At 44.3% G+C, this 16,891-nt stretch overlaps 1 pseudogene; it reads left to right on the forward strand.

Moving 5' to 3' along the window:
* The first annotated feature begins 15,390 nt into the window (after positions 1-15,390).
* On the forward strand, positions 15,391-16,108 carry LOC147424720 (uncharacterized; annotated as a pseudogene).
* The last annotated feature ends 783 nt before the right edge of the window (positions 16,109-16,891 follow it).

Raw genomic sequence — 16,891 nt, forward strand, 5'->3', positions numbered from 1 at the left:
TGCAGAACAAAAGGGAGAGGAACTAGGCCTCACCATCCCTTTGTCTACCAATTCCTGTACTTGCCTCATGATCTCCTCTTGTTGAGCTTGTGAGACTCGATAAGGAGGTTTGTTAGGCGGTGAGCTTCTGGAAGGAGCTCAATGTGATGGTCATCATTCCCTCGTGTTAGAGGTAAGTCCATAGGGATATCATCAATGAACACATCTTGGAATACTTTTAGAAAATTAGACAAGTCTAACTCTTCTTGATTCCTACCATTTACATTTGATGAAACATTAGTATCTTTTAGAGACTCTTTGACAAAAATCATGTATGCAGAAACTGAGCTCTTCATCGACTTATCAAAAGCAAGAGGATTTACAAGTGGAATAGTGCGACCATGCTCACTAGAATCTATATACATGTTCTTTCCCCTGTAGGTGAAGTAGATTCTCCTTTTAGGGAACTTCTTGTTGGCAACCATGCGATCAAACCATGGCGCCCCCAGGATAGAATCCTCATGTTGGAGAGGAGAGATGAAGAAGTCTTCTTTGTCGACATAGCTTTGGACATGAAGCCTCAACTTCCCAATCAAGGGAGTAACAAAGGCTTGATGTCCCTTGAAAGCTGCATCAACCATTACCATATCTCCCATCTCAAAAGCTTGAATGCCCAACTTGGTGGCCAACTCCATTGATATGAAGTTCAGAGTAGAGCCAGGGTCAAACAAGATGAAGGCATCATGCTCTCTTACCTTTCCCCAAGCATAGGAAAGTGATGATCCTTTGCAATGAGCATCCTCTTTTGGAGATTTGATGGTGGAAGCCCTAGGAGTCTCATTGCAAGTATTCTTCTTGGGGCAAGAACAATAGCCATGTCCTTTCTCCCCACACTTGAAACACTTATGGTCCTTGCAAAAAGCTTCAACCTCTTCAAGAGAGAGTTTGTTTTTACCTTTGTAAACTCCCTTCTCCTTGGACCAATTTTTGTTGTTGTTGGAAGCGACTTGGGAAGTATTTTGAACATTGGTTTTCCCCTTTGCATCATTTTTGTCTAGGTTTTCCATGGGCTTGACATTATGTCTAGCCCCTTGATGAAAATTGATGCGTGAAGCAACCATGGTGTGATAGATTAATTCGCTAATAGTACCAGGCCGTTGAGAGTTGATGTATTCGGCCATCTCTTCAGGTAATCCCGCACAAAATTGTTGCCTTTTCTCAACAAATTCTATCTCTTTTGAAAGACAGTAGCCTTGAGATGTAAATCCCAAAACTTGTCTACGTACTTGTGGATAGACTCATGAGAGAGAAGCTTCAAGTTGCGCCATTCGGTAAGCACTTTTCCCTTTGCATCGCTTGTAAGGAATTGCTTCATGATGAAAACTCGTAGAGTTTTCCATGTCTTTGGGGCTTCACCATTGCCACGAAGGCTATCCCACCATTGACGAGCTGATTTTTGGAAGTGCATAGCTACACGGTGTAGCTTGGAGGACTCTGTGAAGCCCTAGTCTCCAAAGGCCACATCAAATTGCTGGATGAAGGCCAACACTTTGTCGGTAGCACCAAAGGTGCCATCATAGGTGAGAAAAGAGATACTCTTTCCTCCCTCCTTGAACTTCTTTAGATTTTGTGACTTCCGCCATGCAGAAAATGATTTGCGATGTCCTCCCCTCTTGTATTCTCTAGGAGAATAGCCATAGCTTTCGTCGGAAGAGGAGGAAGGTGAAGAAGAAGGAGAAGAGGGTGACCTCTTCCTAGCCCTTTTCTTCCTTTGTTTCCTCTCTTGCCTTTCAAAGTGATGAGGAGAAGGTCTATGTGTTGATCTTTTCCTCTTGGGAGGAGTGGGCGATCGTCTAGACCGCCGTCTTTGTGGAGCCACATCTTTAGAGGAACTTAAAATTTCATTGCTTTCTTGCTCTCTGGATTCCTCCTCTCCAATGGGAGAGAATCTTCTTTTGGGGTCTCTTCAAGAGGCCTCCTAAGCTCTCTCTCCTCTTGGAGAGGAAGGGAAATTCCATAAGCACGAAGTTGTTGAGTAACTTCCGCTTGCAAAGTAGGGTTGCCCATAGCTTGCTGCAACCTAGTGACGAGATAATTCACAAACATGGGAGCATCATCATTAGCACCTTCATGTACAAAATCAATGCTATCAATGTTCATTCTACTCTCTTGATTATTGTCAGCCATGTTAACAAAATTTATGTATGTACTTAGTGTATGCTTTGGCAATTCAATACCTTAGTTTCCACTCATCTTAGCCTTTAAAAATCGGCTCTTAAGTATCTACACCCACGGCTCGAAGTGGTTAATTATAGAGAGTAGAGGAGTAGGTCTAACATAGCAGAGTTGCCAAGGGCTAGCTCCTTTCGGACTTCTTATGGCTCAATAATGGTAAAGCCGTAGGCAAGTCTTAAAGACTCCATTATTAAGTCCAAAGCTCCTGAGGTGTGCACCATCCCCCACATAGTGGGCTCAACAAAATCGATAATAGATCCCAGTTCCACTTACCCTAATATAATTAACAACATCAACCATTTATAGGCTACTTAAGGACCTCTCTTCTTAAGCAAGAAAAGAGAAACCAAATGCTCTGATTCCAATGTAATGGAATTGGCCTATGTAATTTGAGAGTAGCGGAAATTAATGAGAGTACTTTTGAGAAATGACTTTGTGAGCATAGCGGGTGAGCATAATTGAAGATAACAACATAATCATAGCAATTAGCTAACTTGGCATGAACAATACTTTTTCAAGAGAGAGAATCTAGAGAACATGACAACAATTGAGGACCGGATTTATGTGGAGCCGGTCCCCCCTCTAATAGGCATTTGTATTATGATTTCTCCCATTAAGAGAGACTTGTTACAATACAATATTTGTGTTCCTTGTAACCTAGGTGATGCAATGAAGATGGAAAACTTCATGCATTACAAGCATAACATAAACTTAAGAAAGCTTTAACTATCCCAAGCCTCAGTCCGAAGACCTCAAACACCTTCGAAGGTGGAGAGAGCTAGTAGGGAATGAGGGTAGGGAAGAGGAAGAAGAAACATTCCACAGGAGAAAGAATTAGTTCCTCACTTATCATAGATCTTCTTGCTAGCATACATAATAGCATAGTAATGAAGAAGAAGGAGATGGCAAGCTTAAGCATTGAATCATGGCTCTTGGTTGGATTTGCACTCCATATCCAAGAGTGTTGGTGTAGGCTCTCAACCTCTACTTTCTTGGAGAAGGAGAGGGAGCTCTTGCACTTTGCATAGCACACAATGAGAGTGTTTGTGAGTGTGTGTAGGTGAGTATACCCCCTAAGAAACCCCCTGGCTTGCTTGGGTTGACCCCCCCTTGTAGCTCATGCTTGAAGCTCATTGGACCCCTCTAGGCCTAGCCAATCATAAGCACGAGGCATTACAAGCAGCAAGGGTAGCCTTGAGACAAGTGTCCCCGTTTCCCCTTTGAGAGAGAGGGCTAGATAAATGCTAAATCAATTAAATAAATCTCCTAAATTATTATTGGACCCCTTGGGTGGCCAACCAATTTGAGAATTTAGGAACAAGGCTAAACTTCTATTCGGCCTATCACCCGCAAACGGATGGCAAAGTGAAATAGCTAACCTGACAATTCTCGATCTACTAAAAGCCTATGTAACGGAAGTAGATCAAATATCCCAATGGGAGAAGTACTAAAGTTTTAATCTTATAAGACTCTCTTTTTCTTTATTGTGTAGAAAAATAAAGTAGTATGCATGCTTAGATCAAGTTTGCGAAGACGACGTCTCCCAAACACCAAGTAGAGCTTGTCACTCTACTATGGAAGACTGATAGGACAAATGTGCAGACATGCTTGCGGCAGCTTAGGCTCTCAAGATCCAAATGGACTAGTCATCAATTCTGGAATGATATCATAGGGTAACATAGGGATCCTCTACCCGCTACGAAAAGGAATAATGAATATGCTTTATCTTATCTATCCCATAGTCGAGAACGACTATGATTTCAAGAGAGAGGTAATGTCATAATAATCAATATTTAATTCTCCTTACTGATCTTCTCATATTAAACTAATCATTTAATATGGGGAAGTGCCAGGGGAGAAAAAGCTAGAATATTGGTTAAGCTAGTAGACTGGCCACAGTAGGGATCCAAAGGAGGGAAAATAGGGATCCAAAGGGGGGGCCATCTGGAAAAGAGCTAAGGCTCAAAAGACCCTAAGGTTCAGCCCATTAAGACTTCCAAAATGCTAAGGTTCCAAACTTCAAAGGTTGTGTCCAAAGGTCAAACATTAGGGGAATTGGATGCTTTGAGTGTGTCCCAAAAAGTCTTTGTCAAGCCCTACATAGGAGGGGGCAAGCCCAAGAACTAGGGGATGAGAGAGAAACACCCACACACACATACAAGCTTCATTTGTACACAAGGGGAAAGAGGGACACATTTCAGCTCCCTAGGCCAGATGCCCACAAGGTGTACTCAAATCCTATTGGATGGCCATGGAGGTGGACCAATAAGAATTATGCTAGAGTAAATCTAGTTTAATTAATTTAAAAACACTTAATAAAAGAACCAATAAGAATTAATCTCTCTAGAAGACTATTGGACAGTCTCCCAAGGGGACCAATGAGCATTCAACAACCCAATGGCTTGCCTGATTCTTATTAGCCAGGAGGCAAAGGGGTCCAATGAGAGTTTAGTTGCATTTATTAATGACCTAAAGCTCTCACAAAAGGGGAAAGGGGGACACATGTCAGAAGGCTATCACTTATGCTGCTTAATTTCCATTGGCTAGGCCTGGGGAGATCCAATAGGGCTGTAGCATGAGCTTTTAGCAAGGGGGGTCGACCAAGAGAGAGAGGGGGCTGATTTTTGCAAGGCATTATCACACACACACTCACACAATCTCAGGTGTGAAGCAAAGAAGACTCTCTCTCTTTCTCAAGCTTTAATGGAAAACTTACCACCTACTCCAAGCTTGTGAGAAGGGATGCCTACATCAACAACTCTTGGCTTTGTGATGCAAATCCAACCAAGAGACAAGATTCAATGCATGCTCATCTCCTCTACCATGAGCCTAATTACTAAGCTAAGCTATGCTAATATGAGTAATTATGTGAGGAGATGTACATCTTTCTCGTAAGAATACTCCTTCTTCCTCTCAATCTACTCTCATACCCCGCTAGCTCTCACCATCTTCGAAGGTGTGCGAGGTCTTGGGTCTGAGACCATGAGGGAATTGATGTTGTTTTTGATAAGTGTTTTGCTTAGTGCATGAGGTTGCCATCTTCATTGCACTAGCTAGTATTGAAGGAACACAAAGAATTGTATCGTAAAATGTCTCTCTTGATGGGAGAAACCATAATACAAAGCCTTTTGGAGGGGGGACCGGCTCCATGCAAATCCGGTCTTTAATTGTTGTCAATTTATTAATTTATCTCTCTTTTGAAGTATTGTTCATGCTATCTAACTAGGTGTTATGCTTTTTGTTGCTCTCTCCACCCAAGCACTCTTGTTGTTCTCATTAGGAAGCTATTCTAATGAAATGCTAACTATGTTCATGCTATTTTCCGCTACACACAAGTTACTAGACCATTAAATGTTACAAACCGCAATACCTGTTGTTGTGAATACCATGTTCACTTTGTTTACTTGAAGGAAGGCCTAAATCAGATGTGCCATGGAAGATACGGACTACATGGAACGTCATGCTTTTGTAGGTGTCTTGTGTGCAGTCCGAGTGGTGGAATAGCATAGTGCACAGCATCAAAAGCCACTTTTTCATCGTTGATATAACTATGGGAGTCTATATTGTGTCCAAAGCCAACTGATAGTGCTTTTCACTGCAGCAAATGTCTTTTGGGAAATGCATTGATTGCGGGATTAAAAGGCCCTTGTTGTGTCCCATCGAAGAGAGTGATGGTATCTCTAGAATGACTGTCAAGATTTTTGGCAAGGCTCCTACACAACAAAAGGATGAAGAAGGTCTAGCCAAATGTCAAAAAGACCTTGTGGTTCAACAGCTTAGTCCGATGAGTTTCATTTATGTGCTCCAAGGGAAGCTAGGGAAGTTCTTATACATGTGGCAAGCTCAACAGTTCAAGGAATGTTTAGTCAATTTTCCTCACAATATGTAGTGGTGTCTATAGTGGATTTGCAAAGAATTACTCCTTCAAGGTGCAAAATAAATCCATTCAATGCATTGGTATGTAGCTCATGTCACAATCTTTGTTCACATTTCATACTTACGTGATGCGCTTGGTGCTATACTAAAGACGATTCACTTCTACATCTTTGATGACAAGACACATGACACTTTGTTTGTGCAACACTGTTTTCTTTTGCACAATGAATGGCTGAAAAGACACGGCTATAGTGTCAAGCGACATTGGGTGTGGTCAGATGGTGCTGCATCACAATTCAAAGCAAGGCAGCCATTCTATTTTGTTGCATTCTTCAATATGACAGGTGTCAAAATGACACACAATTTCTTTGATTCAAGACATGGGAAGGGTGAACACAACAGGGCAAGTGCAGTGGTCAAAAGAGCCCTTACAAATGAGAAATTGAAATCTGATGGGTGGGTGATGCATAACACTTCAAGAGTTGTTGCATTCCTCAATGAAACTCTCAAAAATAAATGCCCGTAGACAGGCAAGAAAGTCTATTAGGAAAAAAATGGACTCTCCATGGGCCTTGTAAGAATCCCTAATTTCAAGGAAGCCTGCCAAGATTAAGGGGGACAAAGGCTTTGAATGGGGCTATTTTGGTAGGGTCTCCTCCACCTTTGACCCCTAAAAAGGTAGGGGGAAGGGGGGGGGGGGGGGGGGTAACCATTTAAAAAGTAGGGAAGGGGGGGGTAAACCATTTGAAAAGTAGGGGGGTAGGGGTCTTCTCTCTCTAGCCTTTTGAACTTGTAAGTGGCCTCTTAACTCTCCCATGCCACCTAATCAAATCCGTGGGTCAAAGAGGTAAAAAAAATGACTTTTTTCAAAAATTAAAAAAAAAACTCTATTCCCCCTAAAAAGTACCCCCAACATATATACATATTAAAAAAAAGATTTTTAAGCTCATAATTCAACATTTTTTGACTCCCTCCAAAACTTTTAGGAAATTCCCCCCAAAATTGAAAACTTTCCCTCCTAATCTATGCTCCTCTGCTACACCCATCCCCCTTGCACGTGCACCTGCTGCTGCACCTACACACCCATCTCTCCATCCTTCAAGCTCCATCTCTCCATCCTACAAGCTCTATCTCTCCATCCTTTAAGCTCCATCTCTCCATCCTACAATGCCTCTTGATGACGCGACCAATGTCCCAGCAAGTTGTTCACGCGGTAGGTCTCCAGGGCTTTTCCTACGCCTACCTCAAGAGTATGTTCCGACAAATAAAACATGCTTGGGTACATTACCTTCATCCAACGAACGCCGCGCTCAAGGGGAGAAGAATGTGGATCTCTGGACAGACGGATGCTTGTACCCAAAGGATCCTTCTCTCAATGTTCATCTGCCTTTTACAAACATTCCATCACTGTTGCAATATGTTGGAAATGGAGAGCAAGGTATGTTGGGCTACTGCAAGAGACTCAACAAACACAAGATTGTGCGGTCCGAGATCTACTTGCGTCATTGGCAGTTGCTGAATGGGAGTTTCCACAATCTTCAAGATCAGATGCAAACAGCTACTAGTGCGCTTGAGGAGGCAAAGAGCACCATCACAACCAAGGAAAATGTAATTAAAAAGCTTGAGGATACTCTTTCACACATGAAGAGTACTGCCATGGGAGGTAGGGTGAGGAAACGAGAGTTGTCCGAAATTCAGACTCTTGCACCACGTGGAGGTGCAAGAAAATGAAGGGTGACAACTATGAGGTAAGATGTTTTGTCCCTCATGTTGTTTAAGTCTAATACCGCTCATCATTGTTGTTTTGGGTAATAGGAACTTCGTCCAAGAAACGTGCGGCGGCAAGAATGTGTCAGCTAGGGCTTCTTTACTTCGTTATTGTTTCAACAAAGAGGACTTTATTGGGATGCTTGATGCTCCAGAGGCAAAACACTTGAAAGACGCAATCACTAAGAGAGTTCTTAGTGATTTTCTAATATTGTCACTGATCTAGATGTTCATGATATTTGTGATGCTGTTGGGATTAGTACGAAGGGCTATCAAGCAATACACCAAGTGTTAAAATATGCATTAAGAAGTCGAGGAGTCACGGAAAACCTATTCCCACTTCCTCATAGAGTGGCAATTGCCAAGAAGGTGTCAAATAAAGATGTTGTTCACCGATTAGGGGACTACTTGTATATTGAAGACACGATGCCTCTTCAGCCGCTCCGTAGCAAATCACAAGGAAGGAAGGGCCGCGGGAAGGGAAGCGGTGTTGTTTCTAATAGTGTGTTGCGGACCGAAGGGTTTGTTTACACCAAATTCAACAATATATTTGTGGACTTGATACGATTGCAACAGTTCATGGCTGTTTTCTACAGTTTGAGTGATACAGGTTAGTTTAGGGTTTCCTACATGCTCTATGATGTGTCATAACATGCATTCTGAGGCTTTATATTGTTGGTAGTTCTTGAAGGCAAGCTTGTGTTCGTGCTGAAGTTGGATGAGTGTGTAATTGTTAAAGGGAGAAAGTTGGAGAGAATGAGCATCACGCTTATGAATGAAGCCCTAGCTTATGCCAAGCAATCTTGCAGTTGGAGTGAAGCGACAAAGCCCTCTTTTAGTGTGAAATCAGAGAAGGATATATGGTGGCTTGGTGCAATTGAAGTTCCAAAAGAGACACATGAAGTCCTTGCATGGATTTTCAGTAGAATCCCATGGGTCACAGAGGTCATTAAAGCTCAAATAAACGGTGAGAAGCTCATGGTTCCAGGACGTGGGGAGTTTGATGTTGAATGGCATTTAGGTGGTGATCTAAAGACCATAAAGTGCATGCTTGGATGCAAACAAGGTGCAAATTCTTTACTTCCGTGTCCATTCTGTGTGAAAGGGCACAAGACAAGTTGAGCAACTCAAGTGGAAGGTCAGGACGAAGATAATGATGACCATATAAATAGAGAGTGGAAAACTTTGGTTCTTTCATGTGATATGCTACAGGTGCCCAATAGGGATAGCAAAGATCCTGGGTGGAACGCCATAATTCCCTTCTCCCTCAACAATGTTCACTTTTGTACATTGCATGCGTTTATGCGAATATTTGATAGGATCCTAAAGCATCACATTGATTATGCTTTCACAATGAAGCCCCTTCAACGGTCAAAAGATTCCTTGCAGGGGGTGGAGACACTCCTTAATGAGATTGGATGTCACCGATCAAGGGTGAACATTGTAGCAGAGACTTGTAGGGAGAAGACATATGAGGTGGCATAGAAGGTTTCCATGAATGGAGCCAAGGCATGTCGATTTTTCAAGAAGATGTCAAAGTCTCCAATGCAGGTGTCCAAGGCAAGTGTCGATCTAGCAAGTGAGAAGCGGTGGGAGTTGTGGAAATATTTGTGTTCATGCACGACGGACAAAGATCCCAATGTGGAGGTTACCCCCCTATTGACCCCCCCCCTAGCCTACCTCCCACCTCTCTCTAAGAACCAAGCATTGAAGAGGGATACAATTAGGCTGCACCCCTACCATTCCTCCCCCTCTAGGTGATATCCCAAGAGCCTTCTCATTGGTTCTCCCTTAAGCCTTCACTAATAAAAAAGGCCCAAGGAGAGTCCATATTTTTCCTAATGTCGATCGTGCTTTCTGGGAGGTCAAGCTTGGTGATGTCGATAAATTTATAGCATGGGATTGCAAGCGCATGACAGGGTCTCAATCTTGGCACTCTATCAATGGCTAGAGTCAGACAAATATGCACGGACTAAAGCATAGACTGCTCTCTTGCTTTGTGGTGCGTGCCTCAAAGGTCAATGGAGGCAATGTGCCAAAAAAGATCATGTGCAAGGGCGGGTATACTTGCAAATACAACCCACAATTACAAATATGAGGATGAATATGCCCCCATGTATGCTGGCCACCACGATGACTTGAGTGATGCCTTGATGGTTGGCCAGAACTTTGCAGTGACTGCAAAGGAGGCAGGTGCAGACTTCTATGTCCTGAAATGCACCAACACAAAGTGGTTGGCCAAAATAGAGGAAAAGGATCAACATCACAACATCATTAAGAAAAATTTGTATGTGGTTGAGGGCCTATTCTACAACAAGGTAAATGGCCGAGATGATACTTATATCCTTTTGGACAACAAGCCCACTGCTCTAATCTACTCCCATCTGGTGAGATGCATTTCCATGTCCCCGAAGGAAGGTGAGCATAATGTATATGATGTGTCAAATGACATATCCGAGCAAATCTATAACAACATGCCCCGAGAGGAGAACTTGTAAGATTTATCTCTGTAAATTTGACTTGAGGATAAGCACTTTTAACAGTAGCTAGCACTTAAAAATAAAAATAAAAAATGAGGCAGTGAACTATATGAAATAGAGTTAGGAAGGATTACATCAAAGCTGGGGGGGGGGGGGGGGAGGGAGGGGGGATCACCTGACTACTTCCCTCTAAGATTACAGCTAATCACCCCTGCTGAATAGCTAGCACTTTTCACAGTAGAGTGATAAAATGCATCTTTTAACATTTGAAAGCACTTCTGAGCACTTGACCAGTTGAACATCACTTTACCAGCTCCCTAAAACAATTAAAAGCACTTCTGAGCACTTTACCAGCCCCCTGAACCATTTGACCAGCTCTTTGAACCACCTGACCATCACATTAGGAAGGGAATGGGGTCTAAGGGGGCCTCTTTATTTGCCATGGGATTAAAAAGTAGATCATGGAAGAGGCAAATGGGTGGATGCCATGTGGACTGAAAAAGTGCGTATGGCAAGGCCTAAAAGTAAGTGGTCAAACATTTAGTCTTTTATAAAATACAAAGATAGAATCTCTTATAAATTCAAAAAAATGAACTTTTCTCTAAATAGTTGAGTAAAAACCAATCCTTTCTCTCTCTACTAGTTGCCAGATTCTCCCCCCTCTCTCCTAAAAGGGGGTCCCTCCAAAAACGTGTTGATCATTCCCTCCCTCTCTCTCTATTGTACCATCTCTCACTTCACCTTGTTTCTCTTTCCTTCCTTTTAGTTTTCCCTCCCAAAAGCTCTGCAGCAGAAGTTTGAACCTCCTATCCCTCCTCAAGCTTACTGCATTCTTGAGGGCTGCATTCTCCTCAAGCTGAAGTTCTCCATTACTCCATGGGCTTCACTAAACACCTCTAGCTAGAGTTGAAGTCTATAGCATATCTGCTACATCATCCCTCTTTCTTTCCTCAACAAGTTTCTTGATCCCTCTCCTTTAAGCTCTCTAGAGAGGATCTACCTCCCTCTCAAGCTTTGCAATATTATCTTCTACATTAATCCAACAAGCAGGTGGAGCACTATAGCAGTAAGTGGCATCCTTCACCTTTGTGTGCCATCAAGATTCTTGCTCTTTATACAGCTGAGAACATGGATGTGCAATGTCTAATCATAAGTGTTTGTGTGCAATTTGTGCCACTATTTCCCATGGCATCATCAGGTAATCGACGACCTAGGAGTGTCATTGACTCCATTTCATGAAGCAATGTACAAGACGACAATGGATATTGGGTGACAATGGAGTTAAAACGAATGATGTGGGTGACAATGCGGCCCAACTCAAGAGGTGCACACACAAGGTCTCAAAGAGGCACATGGCTTCTCGAGCACACCATTGGAAGGGAAGAATCATGGAGTTCAAGAAAACACAAGATGGCAAGAGGCTTGCGAAGGTGCAACATGTGTATGCTGCTTCACAACTAAAGCTAGAGACAGCAGTGGCTCCATCAGGTTTCCTGAAAATTGTAATTTTTACTCCTCTTGCAAGTTTTTCAGTTATCTATTTAGTATTTCTACCTTGTGTGTTGCTTTTGATGACTGTAAGATTTCCATTACTTTTTGTTCATGTTTACATATGTTTTTCCATCCAATTTTGTAGAGTGGGAGCCAATAGAGTCCTTCACAGGAACTTTTGAGGCCATCCACACTGAGCTTGGCAAGTTTCTCTTTGTCAGTCCTCTGAGCTTGCCTCACGTTGGTGCGCCCAAGTCATGTCGACCCAGGAAATAGCCAGGAGCAGATGCATAGCAGCAGACAGAGTCATAACAAGATGCTTGGACACATGATAGGTGTAATTTTGAGCTGGTGTCCTCATGATATGTATGCCATATGTGACATTATGCAGGTCAAGCATTGGTTTTTTGAGTTCGACAAGTCGGAAGCAGGATCCCCGAGAAAGCGAATATAAGCTCAATGTGGAAGATGTTCGTGACGACAATCATGGTTTTTTTTGCGGCGGAGATGTCATTGGTCGATGGCCTTTGAAAGGATTCTTTTTGCTGGGGTTGAAGTATCAACTATTGTCATTCAAGAGCTTGCAGGGTTTTGATATGCAAAGCCCGACGTGATGGATGCTTTGCTCGTGGGAACATTATCCAAGTTTTAAGTCAAAAAAAAAAATTCTTTCAAAATAGCAGTGCTAAAAACGAGCTGCAGGATACAGAACGTGGTGCTGCATGTGGTGAGAAGCCGCCGCCCCGGGGAGGTCACCTAATAAAAATGTAACCTATCACGTGAGTTCAACAAAAGGGTATTTAAAGTTCTTGAAACTTACAGAAATATATATACAAAAGGGCATAATTTTTTCTAATTTGAAACAAACTTACAGATTTTAAAAGAAAAGGGTAGATTATATTCTTAACAAAATTCATAGATAAGGGGTTTTACAAACATGTCTTGAACGCACGTGATATGGTAGTCTTACACATAGTGAACCCCCTCAGGAAGCCGCCGGTTGGGAGATAAAGTTGGCATGGAGGTGGTGGGTTGCCAAGGCCGACATAGTGCCAGGTGGGAGGCCGATCAAGGGAAGGGTTGCCATCTGCCAGGCATGCGAGGGGCAAGACGCCATTTCGTGGCGGGGCTGCAGAAGGAAAGAAGGAAGTCCGCCAAGAAGAGGGAGAAAGATAGCGGGACTGCAGTAGGTTGCAGGGACCTCAGGGATAGCGCTGCCATAAGGGCGGCACTGCACGAGCAACACCACGTTCACACCGAGGAGTGGTAGGGTGGCTCAAGAAGAGAGCCACCAGTTGAGGGCCGGTGGGCTGCCGTGGCACCACAGAGCAAGGCCAGTACATGGGCCGCATGAGGGGGGGCCAAAAAACTAGAGGGAGCGGCCACAGGTTGGAGGACTCGAGGGGAGGTTGGTGCCCAGCCCGAGGAGCTCGACTGCAGTAGCAGGGTGATGGTATTATGTGGTTGCATGACAAGGTGAGAAACTAGTTGCACAAGGAATTGAGGTCACCAGCGGGAATTAGAGGGGTGTTGAGAGTGCTACAAATGGCATGCTCCAGGATCCAAGAGGGGTGGTAGCCAATGAGTGAGAGCAAGCACTAGAGAAAAAGGTGGAGCCAGGCTGAGGACAACGTGAACGAGGGGAAGTTGGAGACTCGACAGGAGGTGGTCTGGGCATGAACGAGAAAGAGGGTATGCAACGGGTTGTGAGCAAGAGAAAGGCCAACCCAGGGGTTCTCTGGAGGTTGAATAAGCAGCTTGACCTACAAATTGGCAACTGGCGGGAGAAAGAAAGGTGAGAGAGAGAGAGTCGCCAGTTGTGAGGCGCTGGTTGAGCCTATAGAGAAGGGGCCGTGAGGAGTGCACGGGGGCTGCATGCTGAGTTGAGGTACTAGACAAGGATGGCCACCAGTGGGGAGGACGGGCATGCTTAGCAGGTAAGGACTGGGGTCGACTATAGTTTGGGTAGCAGAGACAGGAGGTGCATGCCATAGCAAAGGGAGGTTGCTGAGGAGCCGAGAGGGGCTGGTTGGCAGGAGCCTCCACATAAGTGGAGTTGGGTTGCATGCAAAGAGGGCTGTAGTGCAGCGCCGTTAGAGAAAGGAAAGGAGCAACCAGCAGAGGTAGGAGGTACTGCCTGCAATAGAAGAGGGACGAGAGCCAGACTGTGTGGGGGGTAGCAGATAGCAGGTCGGCCGACTGCATGAAAGAAGGAGGGGTTACAAGTTGGGGTAACCATGACGGGCGGGGCAGTTCGGCCTGAGTAGAAGAGAAGTGCCGCCAGTAGAATTGCTTTTGAAAAAGCTTTGAAGGAGATCGCCAGTGCAAAGAGGATCAATTAGCTGCACGAAGCACCATGCTATGAAGCCGCCAAGTATCGAATTTGCCATCATTGTGTTTGATTGTGTTTATGTGATACATAGTTGGATTGTGTTTTCTGTCGAGTTTGTCATCGCTTTCATCTGCATCTCGTCTTTTACCATATGCCCGTGGTAGCGGTGGCTCCGGGACTGTGTGTGTGAGAGAGGGAAAGAGGCAGATTAGTGCACTATTTTGGGTGCGGTCGAGGCATGTGTGGCCTCCCAATATGAGCATGTTCACAGTGGGTGATGGTATGGTGTTGCCAATTAGTGGTGTTGAGGTGTTTATAGGTGAGTATGTGCAGTTACTGGTGTTCAAGGGCGAGTGTGTGCAATCGCAGTTTGCAGCTTGTGTATTGGTGTGTGTGATTCTATGTGGTTAGGGGTGCGGGTTAATCCCTGGGCTATAGAGAGGCAGTTTGGAGTGTGCTGGGTTTGATCGCCCTTCCCCCTTTCGATCAGTGGTGCCCCCACTGAGGAGCTACTGATTGCTTCTCGGTGAAGTCAAAGACGGTGTTGCGGTGATACCAGTTTCAAAGAGCAAGTGTTGCTAAGTAAGATGTGGTCAGGTTTTCCGACGTTTACAAGGGCTGAAGATGCTAAGGTTTGGCTACAAGACTACGACCTTTTTTTGTTGGACAGTGGCTTCTCAAGAGAAGAGGGAGTGGCCCAAGCTTTCCCGCTCCTGGTTCGTGGAAAGGCAAAGGTATGGTACGAGAGCTTGCAGGCTGAAGAAGAACATGATTGGAGCACATTGGAAGTGGCATTCCGAAGCTGATATGTGGCCAACACGTAGTGGAGTGAAGTGAAGCAGATGATGGACAACCTAAAGCAAAGCCTTGACGGTGATTTTTGAGCATTTGTTTGGGAGTTCGAGGCCATATGGAGCAAGTTGGTTAAGGTAACTGTTGTAGAGAATGCAAATTTTTCGAAGATGACCAAGTTTGTGGACTGCTTGCATGTAAAAGTGCGGGATAAAGTTGAGATAGATGGACCGTACACGTACGAGGAGGCAGTAGCCTATGCGCAGAGCAGGACGAAGAAGGTTTTAAAGAAGCAACAGGCAAATAAGATTATGGCGAGTCCATTGGTGCCAAGGCCAATTGCTAGGGAAGCGCTTCAGGTAATTCGACCCTTTGTTGATGCACATGTGGTAGCAGTGGAGGCGTGATGACAAAGTAGAGATGATACTGTGTGGGCCTATGAGGCCTCAGCAGCTGCAGAGAGGAGTCTACCGAGTACCGCCTGATGTGCTTGACCAAGTGACTTCCAAAAAGCAAGCAGTGGAGAAGATAGCTGAAGTGCCAAAGTCGCTGAGTTTTGTGGAGAAAGCCGAGGTGTATTCGAGCTATAGCAGTGCCTTGGATACGGACAACACATGGGAAACGGAGTCTGTTTTCTCAAGGTATGAGACATATGATGTTATGCATGTCAATAAGGAGGTCAAAGAGCAACAGATTGCAGGTGAAGAGACATGACCAGGGGGTTGGACAACCCTCTCTCTTGCCTTGTGATGGTAAGGCCATGTTGACTGAAGAAGAGTGCTTCAATGAACTAGGCTGGGGTTTCGATGATCCAGTGGTTGATGTAGATGACGAGTCACACGTTTTGGTTGCTACAGCTATGGCGAGCTCTCTAGCTGATGGCTGGGAAACAGATGATGCAAAAGCTTTGCAAGGTGTATAGGCTTGTTTTATGTGTGAAGAAGGTTCATTTGTACAGTTTTTTGAAGGGTTATGCTGTCAAGAGCTACATACATGGCTGGCTTACAGATTTACAGGTGCAAAGCAGGGATGGTTTGTATATGTTTTACAGGTGGCTGGTAATGCTCAAAACCATCAGTTTGACCCAGGAGGGGCCTACACTGCACTTGGGAAAGCTCATGCCTTTCCATTTGATCCAGATGGGTGCTACAGCTAGTGAAAGTCTCTCTCTATCTATCTAATGCTTATGTAAATAATATCTACTAGTTTTCTTCTTATGCAATGATATATTATCTAAATAATGCTACGGTTGAGCATGAATGCTCAACGAGGGGTTGGGCAATGGTGGTGCACCTAAGTCATGTCGACCTAGGAATTAGCCAGAAGCAGATGCATAGCAGTAGATAGAGTGATAATAGGGTTCTTGGACGCATGATAGGTGTAATTTTGAGCTAGTGTCCTCATGATATGTATGCCATATGTGACATTATGCAGGTGAAGCATTGGTTTTTTGAGCCAGAAAAGTCAGAATCAGGATCCCTGAGCAAGCGAGGATAAGCTCAATGTGGAAGAAATTCGTGACGACCATCATGGTTTTTTTTGCAGCGGAGATGTCATCGGTCAATGGCCTTTGAAAGGATTCTTTTTGTTGGGGCTGAAGTATCGACTATTGTCATTCAGGAGCTTGCAAGGTTTCGATATGCAAAGCCCGATGCAATGGACGCTTTGCTCGCGGGAACATTATCCAAGTTTTTAAGTCAAAAAAAAAGAAAAAACCTTTCAAACCAGCCATGCTAAAAACGAGCTGAAGGATACAGAAGGTGGCGCTGCATGTGGTGAGAAGCTTCCAGCTAGGAGATAAAGTTGGCATGGAGGTGGTGGATTTCCAGGGCCGACAAAGTGCCAGGTGGGAGGCCGAGCAAGGGAAGGGCTGCCATCTGCCAGGCATGCAAGGGGCAAGACGCCATTTGATGGCGGGGCTACATAAGGCAATTAGAAG

The sequence above is a fragment of the Adiantum capillus-veneris genome, chromosome 25 (assembly GCF_014529385.1).
Source record: "Adiantum capillus-veneris isolate H3 chromosome 25, ASM1452938v2, whole genome shotgun sequence".
Classification (NCBI taxonomy): domain Eukaryota; kingdom Viridiplantae; phylum Streptophyta; class Polypodiopsida; order Polypodiales; family Pteridaceae; genus Adiantum; species Adiantum capillus-veneris.